Raw genomic sequence first — 13,838 nt, 5'->3', positions numbered from 1 at the left:
TGTGTCTGCAGCCAGGAAGGGGGGGTTCCTGACAGCAGTAGCTGCCACACCTGTGTGCCCACTGTGGCCACCCTGTGGTTCCAGGCCTGGCCACAGTTCTCACTTTATAGGGGAGAAGATGGGGCTGGGGCAGGGGGCAGTGAGGAGGAGGGCGTGTCCCTTGACTAAGCCACACAGTGAGCAAGTGGCTGAGCCTGAGCTAAGGGTCACGGGCCACACCTAAAGCCTCCCCCCAGCAGGTGGGTGTCCCCGTTACCCCGACCCCCTCGCTTCCATCCCAGGGAACATAGAGGGAAGAGAGAAAGCCTTCCTAGAGCCCTGGGAGAGGTTGTTGACGCTGATTTCCACTGGCACCAAGAAAGCGAACTCTGATCTGCTCCGTTATGTCTTCGTTCAAACATGTACTGAGTGGCCACCTGACACCAGCCACTGAGTACTCTTCCGGGTTCTGGGAATGCAGTCGTGGTCAGAATGGACAAGATTCCCTGTGTTCGTGGGGCTCATGTATAAGTGGGGGAGGCAGATGGTAAAGAGAAGCACAAATGCAAGAGACCACACCAGATGTTGTATCAGTGCTGGACGGGGGAGTGAAGTGGGGCCAGGGCCGGTGTACTGGTGATCGGCAGGACCTCAGGACGGAAACACGGCTTTGCTGGCTGAGGTGCTGCCTGATATTTCAACCCCCCCGCCCCATATGGTTTCTGATGATGGAGAATTTTAAACATGCACAAAAGTAGACAGAACAGCACACTGAAAGCTCATATTCTATCACCAGCCCCACAGACCCTCGACCCGTGGCGAGTCCTGCCCTAGCCACTCACCCCCGCCCCATCCCACAGAATTTTCCCCAACGTGTTATCTTTTTTAAAAAAAAAAATTATTATTATTATTTTTGTGTGTGTGTGTGTGTGGTACGCGGGCCTCTCACTGTTGTGGCCTCTCCCATTGCGGGGTGCAGGCTCTGGACGCACAGGCTCAGCAGCCGTGGCTCACGAGCCCAGCCGCTCTGCGGCATGTGGGATCTTCCCGGACCGGGGCACGAACCCGTGTCCCCTGCATCGGCAGGCGCATTCTCAACCACTGCGTCACCAGGGAAGCCCCCCCCCCTTTTTTTCCTTTAGAGAGAGAGAGATTATGAGGAGAGAGAAATTATGAGGAGAGAGAGATTATGAGGAGAGAGATTATGAGGAGAGAGAGAGATTATGAGGAGAGAGATTATGAGGAGAGAGAGGTTATGAGGAGAGAGAGAGATTATGAGGAGAGAGATTATGAGGAGGGAGAGAGATTATGAGGACAGAGAGATCATGAGGAGAGAGAGATTATGAGGAGAGAGATTATGAGGAGAGATTATGAGGAGAGAGATTATGAGAGGGAGAGAGATTATGAGAGGGAGAGAGATTATGAGGAGAGAGAGATTATGAGGAGAGAGAGATTATGAGGAGAGAGAGATTATGAGGAGAGATTATAGGGAGAGACATGAGGAGAGAGATTATGAGGAGAGAGAGATTATGAGGAGAGAGATCATGAGGAGAGAGAGAGAGATCATGAGGAGAGAGAGAGATTATGAGGAGAGAGATTATGAGGAGAGAGAGGGATTATGAGGAGAGAGAGATTATGAGGAGAGATATGAGGAGAGATTATGAGGAGAGAGAGATTATGAGGAGAGAGAGGGATTATGAGGAGAGAGAGATTATGAGGAGAGAGAGATTATGAGGAGAGAGAGATTATGAGGAGAGAGATTCTGAGGAGAGATTATGAGGAGAGAGAGATTATGAGGAGAGAGAGATTATAAGGAGAGAGGTTATGAGGAGAGAGAGAGAGAGATTATGAGGAGAGAGAGATTATGAGGAGAGAGATTATGAGGAGAGAGAGATTATGAGGAGAGAGATTATGAGGAGAGAGAGGGATTATGAGGAGAGAGAGATTATGAGGAGAGATGAGGAGAGAGATTATGAGGAGAGAGAGATTATGAGGAGAGATTATGAGGAGAGATTATGAGGAGAGAGATTATGAAGAGAGATTATGAGGAGAGAGGTTATGAGGAGAGAGATTATGAGGAGAGAGAGATTATGAGGAGAGAGATTATGAGGAGAGAGAGGTTATGAGGAGAGAGAGATTATGAGGAGAGATTATAGGGAGAGACATGAGGAGAGAGATTATGAGGAGAGAGCGATTATGAGGAGAGAGATCATGAGGAGAGAGAGAGAGATCATGAGGAGAGAGAGAGATTATGAGGAGAGAGATTATGAGGAGAGAGAGGGATTATGAGGAGAGAGAGATTATGAGGAGAGATATGAGGAGAGATTATTAGGAGAGAGAGATTATGAGGAGAGAGAGATTATGAGGAGAGAGAGGGATTATGAGGAGAGAGAGATTATGAGGAGAGAGAGATTATGAGGAGAGAGATTCTGAGGAGAGATTATGAGGAGAGAGAGATTATGAGGAGAGAGAGATTATAAGGAGAGAGGTTATGAGGAGAGAGAGAGAGAGATTATGAGGAGAGAGAGATTATGAGGAGAGAGATTATGAGGAGAGAGAGATTATGAGGAGAGAGATTATGAGGAGAGAGAGGGATTATGAGGAGAGAGAGATTATGAGGAGAGATGAGGAGAGAGATTATGAGGAGAGAGAGATTATGAGGAGAGATTATGAGGAGAGATTATGAGGAGAGAGATTATGAAGAGAGATTATGAGGAGAGAGGTTATGAGGAGAGAGATTATGAGGAGAGAGAGATTATGAGGAGAGAGATTATGAGGAGAGAGAGGTTATGAGGAGAGATTATGAGGAGAGAGAGATTATGAGGAGAGAGATTATGAGGAGAGAGAGATTATGAGGAGAGAGAGATTATGAGGAGAGAAGTTATGAGGAGAGAGAGAGATTATGAGGAGAGAGAGATTATGAGGAGAGAGAGATTATGAGGAGAGAGAGAGATCATGAGGAGAGAGAGAGATTATGAGGAGAGAGAGGGATTATGAGGAGAGATTATGAGGAGAGAGAGAGATTATGAGGAGAGAGAGATTATGAGGAGAGAGGGATATGAGGCGAGAGAGATTATGAGGAGAGAGAGGGATTATGAGGAGAGAGAGATTATGAGGAGAGAGAGATTATGAGGAGAGAGATCATGAGGAGAGAGATTATGAGGAGAGAGATTATGAGGAGAGAGAGATTATGAGGAGAGAGAGATTATGAGGAGAGAGAGGGATTATGAGGAGAGAGAGATTATGAGGAGAGAGAGATTATGAGGAGAGAGATTCTGAGGAGAGATTATGAGGAGAGAGAGATTATGAGGAGAGAGAGATTATAAGGAGAGAGGTTATGAGGAGAGAGAGAGAGAGATTATGAGGAGAGAGAGATTATGAGGAGAGAGATTATGAGGAGAGAGAGATTATGAGGAGAGAGATTATGAGGAGAGAGAGGGATTATGAGGAGAGAGAGATTATGAGGAGAGATGAGGAGAGAGATTATGAGGAGAGAGAGATTATGAGGAGAGATTATGAGGAGAGATTATGAGGAGAGAGATTATGAAGAGAGATTATGAGGAGAGAGGTTATGAGGAGAGAGATTATGAGGAGAGAGAGATTATGAGGAGAGAGATTATGAGGAGAGAGAGGTTATGAGGAGAGATTATGAGGAGAGAGAGATTATGAGGAGAGAGATTATGAGGAGAGAGAGATTATGAGGAGAGAGAGATTATGAGGAGAGAAGTTATGAGGAGAGAGAGAGATTATGAGGAGAGAGAGATTATGAGGAGAGAGAGATTATGAGGAGAGAGAGAGATCATGAGGAGAGAGAGAGATTATGAGGAGAGAGAGGGATTATGAGGAGAGATTATGAGGAGAGAGAGAGATTATGAGGAGAGAGAGATTATGAGGAGAGAGGGATATGAGGAGAGAGAGATTATGAGGAGAGAGATCATGAGGAGAGAGATTATGAGGAGAGAGATTATGAGGAGAGAGAGATTATGAGGAGAGAGAGATTATGAGGAGAGAGAGGGATTATGAGGAGAGAGATTATGAGGAGAGACAGATTATGAGAGAGAGATTCTTATGAGGAGAGAGAGGGATTATGAGGAGAGAGGATTATGAGGAGAGAGGGATATGAGGAGAGAGAGATTATGAGGAGAGAGAGGGATTATGAGGAGAGAGATTATGAGGAGAGAGAGATTATGAGGAGAGAGATTATGAGGAGAGAGAGATTATGAAGAGAAAGAGGGATTATGAGGAGAGAGATTATGAGGAGAGAGAGATTATGAGGAGAGATTATGAGGAGAGATATTATGAGGAGAGATTATGAGGAGAGAGATTATGAGGAGAGAGATTATGAGGAGAGAGAGAGATTATGAGGAGAGAGATCATGAGGAGAGAGATTATGAGGAGAGAGAGAGATTATGAGGAGAGAGATTATGAGGAGAGATTATAGGGAGAGACATTATGAGGAGAGAGATTATGAGGAGAGAGAGATTATGAGGAGAGAGAGAGAGATCATGAGGAGAGAGAGATTATGAGGAGAGAGAGTTTATGAGGAGAGATTATGAGGAGAGAGATTATGAGGAGAGATTATAGGGAGAGACATTATGAGGAGAGAGATTATGAGGAGAGAGAGATTATGAGGAGAGAGAGATTATGAGGAGAGAGAGAGAGATCATGAGGAGAGAGAGATTATGAGGAGAGAGAGTTTATGAGGAGAGATTATGAGGAGAGAGAGTTTATGAGGAGAGATTATGAGGAGAGAGATTATGAGGAGAGATTATGAGGAGAGAGAGGTTATGAGGAGAGAGATTATGAGGAGAGAGAGATTATGAGGAGAGAGATTATGAGGAGAGAGAGATTATGACGAGAGAGAGGGATTATGAGGAGAGAGATTATGAGGAGAGAGAAATCATGAGGAGAGAGATTATGAGGAGAGAGAGATTATGAGGAGAGAGATCATGAGGAGAGAGAGATTATGAGGAGAGAGAGATTATGAGGAGAGAGAGATTATGAGGAGAGAGAGATTATGAGGAGAGAGAGGGATTATGAGGAGAGAGATTATGAGGAGAGAGATTCTGAGGAGAGAGATTCTGAGGAGAGATTATGAGGAGAGAGAGATTATGAGGAGAGAGAGATTATAAGGAGAGAGGTTATGAGGAGAGAGAGAGAGATTATGAGGAGAGAGATTATGAGGAGAGAGAGATTATGAGGAGAGAGAGATTATGAGGAGAGAGAGATTATGAGGAGAGAGAGGGATTATGAGGAGAGAGATTATGAGGAGAGACAGATTATGAGAGAGAGATTCTTATGAGGAGAGAGAGGGATTATGAGGAGAGAGGATTATGAGGAGAGAGGGATATGAGGAGAGAGAGATTATGAGGAGAGAGAGGGATTATGAGGAGAGAGATTATGAGGAGAGAGAGATTATGAGGAGAGAGATTATGAGGAGAGAGAGATTATGAAGAGAAAGAGGGATTATGAGGAGAGAGATTATGAGGAGAGAGAGATTATGAGGAGAGATTATGAGGAGAGATATTATGAGGAGAGATTATGAGGAGAGAGATTATGAGGAGAGAGATTATGAGGAGAGAGAGAGATTATGAGGAGAGAGATCATGAGGAGAGAGATTATGAGGAGAGAGAGATTATGAGGAGAGAGAGAGATTATGAGGAGAGAGATTATGAGGAGAGATTATAGGGAGAGACATTATGAGGAGAGAGATTATGAGGAGAGAGAGATTATGAGGAGAGAGAGAGAGATCATGAGGAGAGAGAGATTATGAGGAGAGAGAGTTTATGAGGAGAGATTATGAGGAGAGAGATTATGAGGAGAGATTATAGGGAGAGACATTATGAGGAGAGAGATTATGAGGAGAGAGAGATTATGAGGAGAGAGAGATTATGAGGAGAGAGAGAGAGATCATGAGGAGAGAGAGATTATGAGGAGAGAGAGTTTATGAGGAGAGATTATGAGGAGAGAGAGTTTATGAGGAGAGATTATGAGGAGAGAGATTATGAGGAGAGATTATGAGGAGAGAGAGGTTATGAGGAGAGAGATTATGAGGAGAGAGAGATTATGAGGAGAGAGATTATGAGGAGAGAGAGATTATGACGAGAGAGAGGGATTATGAGGAGAGAGATTATGAGGAGAGAGAAATCATGAGGAGAGAGATTATGAGGAGAGAGAGATTATGAGGAGAGAGATCATGAGGAGAGAGAGATTATGAGGAGAGAGAGATTATGAGGAGAGAGAGATTATGAGGAGAGAGAGATTATGAGGAGAGAGAGGGATTATGAGGAGAGAGATTATGAGGAGAGAGATTCTGAGGAGAGAGATTCTGAGGAGAGATTATGAGGAGAGAGAGATTATGAGGAGAGAGAGATTATAAGGAGAGAGGTTATGAGGAGAGAGAGAGAGATTATGAGGAGAGAGATTATGAGGAGAGAGAGATTATGAGGAGAGAGAGATTATGAGGAGAGAGAGGGATTATGAGGAGAGAGATTATGAGGAGAGACAGATTATGAGAGAGAGATTCTTATGAGGAGAGAGAGGGATTATGAGGAGAGAGGATTATGAGGAGAGAGGGATATGAGGAGAGAGAGATTATGAGGAGAGAGGGATTATGAGGAGAGAGATTATGAGGAGAGAGAGATTATGAGGAGAGAGATTATGAGGAGAGAGAGATTATGAAGAGAAAGAGGGATTATGAGGAGAGAGATTATGAGGAGAGAGAGATTATGAGGAGAGATTATGAGGAGAGATATTATGAGGAGAGATTATGAGGAGAGAGATTATGAGGAGAGAGATTATGAGGAGAGAGAGAGATTATGAGGAGAGAGATCATGAGGAGAGAGATTATGAGGAGAGAGAGATTATGAGGAGAGAGAGATTATGAGGAGAGAGATTATGAGGAGAGATTATAGGGAGAGACATTATGAGGAGAGAGATTATGAGGAGAGAGAGATTATGAGGAGAGAGAGAGAGATCATGAGGAGAGAGAGATTATGAGGAGAGAGAGTTTATGAGGAGAGATTATGAGGAGAGAGATTATGAGGAGAGATTATAGGGAGAGACATTATGAGGAGAGAGATTATGAGGAGAGAGAGATTATGAGGAGAGAGAGATTATGAGGAGAGAGAGAGAGATCATGAGGAGAGAGAGATTATGAGGAGAGAGAGTTTATGAGGAGAGATTATGAGGAGAGAGAGTTTATGAGGAGAGATTATGAGGAGAGAGATTATGAGGAGAGATTATGAGGAGAGAGAGGTTATGAGGAGAGAGATTATGAGGAGAGAGAGATTATGAGGAGAGAGATTATGAGGAGAGAGAGATTATGACGAGAGAGAGGGATTATGAGGAGAGAGATTATGAGGAGAGAGAAATCATGAGGAGAGAGATTATGAGGAGAGAGAGATTATGAGGAGAGAGATCATGAGGAGAGAGAGATTATGAGGAGAGAGAGATTATGAGGAGAGAGAGATTATGAGGAGAGAGAGATTATGAGGAGAGAGAGGGATTATGAGGAGAGAGATTATGAGGAGAGAGATTCTGAGGAGAGAGATTCTGAGGAGAGATTATGAGGAGAGAGAGATTATGAGGAGAGAGAGATTATAAGGAGAGAGGTTATGAGGAGAGAGAGAGAGATTATGAGGAGAGAGAGATTATGAGGAGAGAGATTATGAGGAGAGAGAGATTATGAGGAGAGAGATTATGAGGAGAGAGAGGGATTATGAGGAGAGAGAGATTATGAGGAGAGATGAGGAGAGAGAGATTATGAGGAGAGATTATGAGGAGAGATTATGAGGAGAGAGATTATGAAGAGAGAGATATTATGAGGAGAGAGGTTATGAGGAGAGAGATTATGAGGAGAGATTATGAGGAGAGAGATTATGAGGAGAGAGAGGTTATGAGGAGAGATTATGAGGAGAGAGAGATTATGAGGAGAGAGATTATGAGGAGAGAGAGATTATGAGGAGAGAGAGATTATGAGGAGAGAAGTTATGAGGAGAGAGAGAGATTATGAGGAGAGAGAGATTATGAGGAGAGAGAGAGATCATGAGGAGAGAGAGATTATGAGGAGAGAGAGGGATTATGAGGAGAGATTATGAGGAGAGAGAGAGATTATGAGGAGAGAGAGATTATGAGGAGAGAGAGATTATGAGGAGAGAGAGATTATGAGGAGAGAGATCATGAGGAGAGAGTTTATGAGGAGAGAGATTATGAGGAGAGAGAGATTATGAGGAGAGAGAGATTATGAGGAGAGAGAGGGATTATGAGGAGAGAGATTATGAGGAGAGAGAGATTATGAGGGAGAGATTCTTATGAGGAGAGAGAGGGATTATGAGGAGAGAGGATTATGAGGAGAGAGGGATTATGAGGAGAGAGGATTATGAGGAGAGAGAGATTATGAGGAGAGAGAGGGATTATGAGGAGAGAGAGATTATGAGGAGAGAGAGATTATGAGGAGAGAGATTATGAGGAGAGAGAGATTATGAGGAGAGAGAGGGATTATGAGGAGAGAGATTATGAGGAGAGAGAGATTATGAAGAGAGATTATGAGGAGAGATATTATGAGGAGAGATTATGAGGAGAGAGATTATGAGGAGAGAGATTATGAGGAGAGAGAGAGATTATGAGGAGAGAGATCATGAGGAGAGAGATTATGAGGAGAGAGATTATGAGGAGAGAGAGAGATTATGAGGAGAGAGAGAGATTATGAGGAGAGAGAGATCATGAGGAGAGAGAGATCATGAGGAGAGAGAGATTATGAGGAGAGAGATTATGAGGAGAGAGATTATGAGGAGAGAGATTATGAGGAGAGGGAGAGAGATTATGAGGAGAGAGAGAGATTATGAGGAGAGAGAGATTATGAGGAGAGATTATAGGGAGAGACATTATGAGGAGAGAGATTATGAGGAGAGAGAGATTATGAGGAGAGAGAGAGAGATCATGAGGAGAGAGAGATTATGAGGAGAGAGAGTTTATGAAGAGAGTATGAGGAGAGAGATTATGAGGAGAGATTATAGGGAGAGACATTATGAGGAGAGAGATTATGAGGAGAGAGAGATTATGAGGAGAGAGAGATTATGAGGAGAGAGAGAGAGATCATGAGGAGAGAGAGATTATGAGGAGAGAGAGTTTATGAGGAGAGATTATGAGGAGAGAGAGTTTATGAGGAGAGATTATGAGGAGAGAGATTATGAGGAGAGATTATGAGGAGAGAGAGGTTATGAGGAGAGAGATTATGAGGAGAGAGAGATTATGAGGAGAGAGATTATGAGGAGAGAGAGAGAGATCATGAGGAGAGAGAGATTATGAGGAGAGAGAGTTTATGAGGAGAGATTATGAGGAGAGAGAGTTTATGAGGAGAGATTATGAGGAGAGAGATTATGAGGAGAGATTATGAGGAGAGAGAGGTTATGAGGAGAGAGATTATGAGGAGAGAGAGATTATGAGGAGAGAGATTATGAGGAGAGAGAGATTATGAGGAGAGATAGAGATTATGAGGAGAGAGAGATTATGAGGAGAGAGAGATTATGAGGAGAGATAGAGATTATGAGGAGAGAGATTAAGAGGAGAGAGAGATTATGAGGAGAGAGAGATTATGAGGAGAGAGAGAGAGATCATGAGGAGAGAGAGATTATGAGGAGAGAGAGTTTATGAGGAGAGATTATGAGGAGAGAGAGTTTATGAGGAGAGATTATGAGGAGAGAGATTATGAGGAGAGATTATGAGGAGAGAGAGGTTATGAGGAGAGAGATTATGAGGAGAGAGAGATTATGAGGAGAGAGATTATGAGGAGAGAGAGATTATGACGAGAGAGAGGGATTATGAGGAGAGAGATTATGAGGAGAGAGAGATCATGAGGAGAGAGATTATGAGGAGAGAGAGATTATGAGGAGAGAGATCATGAGGAGAGAGAGATTATGAGGAGAGAGAGATTATGAGGAGAGAGAGATTATGAGGAGAGAGAGATTATGAGGAGAGAGAGGGATTATGAGGAGAGAGATTATGAGGAGAGAGATTCTGAGGAGAGAGATTCTGAGGAGAGATTATGAGGAGAGAGAGATTATGAGGAGAGAGAGATTATAAGGAGAGAGGTTATGAGGAGAGAGAGAGAGATTATGAGGAGAGAGAGATTATGAGGAGAGAGATTATGAGGAGAGAGAGATTATGAGGAGAGAGATTATGAGGAGAGAGAGGGATTATGAGGAGAGAGAGATTATGAGGAGAGATGAGGAGAGAGAGATTATGAGGAGAGATTATGAGGAGAGATTACGAGGAGAGAGATTATGAAGAGAGAGATATTATGAGGAGAGAGGTTATGAGGAGAGAGATTATGAGGAGAGATTATGAGGAGAGAGATTATGAGGAGAGAGAGGTTATGAGGAGAGATTATGAGGAGAGAGAGATTATGAGGAGAGAGATTATGAGGAGAGAGAGATTATGAGGAGAGAGAGATTATGAGGAGAGAAGTTATGAGGAGAGAGAGAGATTATGAGGAGAGAGAGATTATGAGGAGAGAGAGAGATCATGAGGAGAGAGAGATTATGAGGAGAGAGAGGGATTATGAGGAGAGATTATGAGGAGAGAGAGAGATTATGAGGAGAGAGAGACTATGAGGAGAGAGAGATTATGAGGAGAGAGAGATTATGAGGAGAGAGATGAGGAGAGAGATTATGAGGAGAGAGATTATGAGGAGAGAGAGATTATGAGGAGAGAGAGATTATGAGGAGAGAGAGGGATTATGAGGAGAGAGATTATGAGGAGAGAGAGATTATGAGGGAGAGATTCTTATGAGGAGAGAGAGGGATTATGAGGAGAGAGGATTATGAGGAGAGAGGGATATGAGGAGAGAGAGATTATGAGGAGAGAGAGGGATTATGAGGAGAGAGAGATTATGAGGAGAGAGAGATTATGAGGAGAGAGATTATGAGGAGAGAGAGATTATGAGGAGAGAGAGGGATTATGAGGAGAGAGATTATGAGGAGAGAGAGTTTATGAGGAGAGATTATGAGGAGAGAGATTATGAGGAGAGATTATAGGGAGAGACATTATGAGGAGAGAGATTATGAGGAGAGAGAGATTATGAGGAGAGAGAGATTATGAGGAGAGAGAGAGAGATCATGAGGAGAGAGAGATTATGAGGAGAGAGAGTTTATGAGGAGAGATTATGAGGAGAGAGAGTTTATGAGGAGAGATTATGAGGAGAGAGATTATGAGGAGAGATTATGAGGAGAGAGAGGTTATGAGGAGAGAGATTATGAGGAGAGAGAGATTATGAGGAGAGAGATTATGAGGAGAGAGAGAGAGATCATGAGGAGAGAGAGATTATGAGGAGAGAGAGTTTATGAGGAGAGATTATGAGGAGAGAGAGTTTATGAGGAGAGATTATGAGGAGAGAGATTATGAGGAGAGATTATGAGGAGAGAGAGGTTATGAGGAGAGAGATTATGAGGAGAGAGAGATTATGAGGAGAGAGATTATGAGGAGAGAGAGATTATGAGGAGAGATAGAGATTATGAGGAGAGAGAGATTATGAGGAGAGAGAGATTATGAGGAGAGATAGAGATTATGAGGAGAGAGATTAAGAGGAGAGAGAGATTATGAGGAGAGAGAGGTTATGAGGAGAGTGAGAGATCATGAGGAGAGAGAGAGATCATGAGGAGAGATAGATTATGAGGAGAGAGAGATTATGAAGAGATTATGAGGAGAGAGAGATTATGAGGAGAGAGAAATTATGAGGAGAGAGAGATTATGAGGAGAGAGAGAGATTATGAGGAGAGAGAGATTATGAGGAGAGAGAGAGATTATGAGGAGAGAGAGATTATGAGGAGAGAGATTATGAGGAGAGAGTGATTATGAGGAGAGAGAGATCATGAGGAGAGAGAGAGAGAGATTATGAGGAGAGAGAGAGATTATGAGGAGATAGAGCGATTATGAGGAGAGAGAGAGATTATGAGGAGAGAGATCATGAGGAGAGAGAGATTATGAGGAGAGAGAGATTATGAGGACAGAGAGAGAGACTATGAGGAGAGAGATCATGAGAGAGAGAGAGAGATTATGAGGAGAGAGAGAGATTATGAGGAGAGAGATCATGAGGAGAGAGAGAGATTATGAGGAGAGAGAGATTATGAGGAGAGAGATTATGAGGAGAGAGAGAGATTATGAGGAGAGAGAGAGATTATGAGTAGAGAGATTATGAGGAGAGAGAGATTATGAGGAGAGAGAGAGAGATCATGAGGAGAGAGAGATTATGAGGAGAGAGAGTTTATGAGGAGAGATTATGAGGAGAGAGAGTTTATGAGGAGAGATTATGAGGAGAGAGATTATGAGGAGAGATTATGAGGAGAGAGAGGTTATGAGGAGAGAGATTATGAGGAGAGAGAGATTATGAGGAGAGAGATTATGAGGAGAGAGAGAGAGATCATGAGGAGAGAGAGATTATGAGGAGAGAGAGTTTATGAGGAGAGATTATGAGGAGAGAGAGTTTATGAGGAGAGATTATGAGGAGAGAGATTATGAGGAGAGATTATGAGGAGAGAGAGGTTATGAGGAGAGAGATTATGAGGAGAGAGAGATTATGAGGAGAGAGATTATGAGGAGAGAGAGATTATGAGGAGAGATAGAGATTATGAGGAGAGAGAGATTATGAGGAGAGAGAGATTATGAGGAGAGATAGAGATTATGAGGAGAGAGATTAAGAGGAGAGAGAGATTATGAGGAGAGAGAGGTTATGAGGAGAGTGAGAGATCATGAGGAGAGAGAGAGATCATGAGGAGAGATAGATTATGAGGAGAGAGAGATTATGAAGAGATTATGAGGAGAGAGAGATTATGAGGAGAGAGAAATTATGAGGAGAGAGAGATTATGAGGAGAGAGAGAGATTATGAGGAGAGAGAGATTATGAGGAGAGAGAGAGATTATGAGGAGAGAGAGATTATGAGGAGAGAGATTATGAGGAGAGAGTGATTATGAGGAGAGAGAGATCATGAGGAGAGAGAGAGAGAGATTATGAGGAGAGAGAGAGATTATGAGGAGATAGAGCGATTATGAGGAGAGAGAGAGATTATGAGGAGAGAGATCATGAGGAGAGAGAGATTATGAGGAGAGAGAGATTATGAGGACAGAGAGAGAGACTATGAGGAGAGAGATCATGAGAGAGAGAGAGAGATTATGAGGAGAGAGAGAGATTATGAGGAGAGAGATCATGAGGAGAGAGAGAGATTATGAGGAGAGAGAGATTATGAGGAGAGAGAGATTATGAGGAGAGAGAGATTATGAGGAGAGAAGTTATGAGGAGAGAGAGAGATTATGAGGAGAGAGAGATTATGAGGAGAGAGATTATGAGGAGAGAGAGAGATTATGAGGAGAGAGAGAGATTATGAGGAGAGAAGTTATGAGGAGAGAGAGAGATTATGAGGAGAGAGAGATTATGAGGAGAGAGAGATTATGAGGAGAGAGAGAGATCATGAGGAGAGAGAGAGATTATGAGGAGAGAGAGGGATTATGAGGAGAGATTATGAGGAGAGAGAGAGATTATGAGGAGAGAGAGATTATGAGGAGAGAGGGATATGAGGAGAGAGAGATTATGAGGAGAGAGATCATGAGGAGAGAGATTATGAGGAGAGAGATTATGAGGAGAGAGAGATTATGAGGAGAGAGAGATTATGAGGAGAGAGAGGGATTATGAGGAGAGAGATTATGAGGAGAGACAGATTATGAGAGAGAGATTCTTATGAGGAGAGAGAGGGATTATGAGGAGAGAGGATTATGAGGAGAGAGGGATATGAGGAGAGAGAGATTATGAGGAGAGAGAGGGATTATGAGGAGAGAGATTATGAGGAGAGAGAGATTATGAGGAGAGA

The 13,838-nt window shown here is 43.0% G+C and overlaps 1 protein-coding gene across 4 annotated transcripts in view; it reads left to right on the top strand.

Moving 5' to 3' along the window:
* Nucleotides 1-13,838, top strand: part of DHX34 (DExH-box helicase 34) — a 54,778-nt gene that overhangs the window by 22,885 nt on the left and 18,055 nt on the right. The window lies entirely within an intron of this gene.

Source organism: Kogia breviceps, chromosome 18 (assembly GCF_026419965.1).
Source record: "Kogia breviceps isolate mKogBre1 chromosome 18, mKogBre1 haplotype 1, whole genome shotgun sequence".
NCBI lineage: Eukaryota > Metazoa > Chordata > Mammalia > Artiodactyla > Physeteridae > Kogia > Kogia breviceps.
Note: the sequence above shows the minus strand (reverse complement) of the source record. Positions and strands in the feature narration are given on the sequence as shown.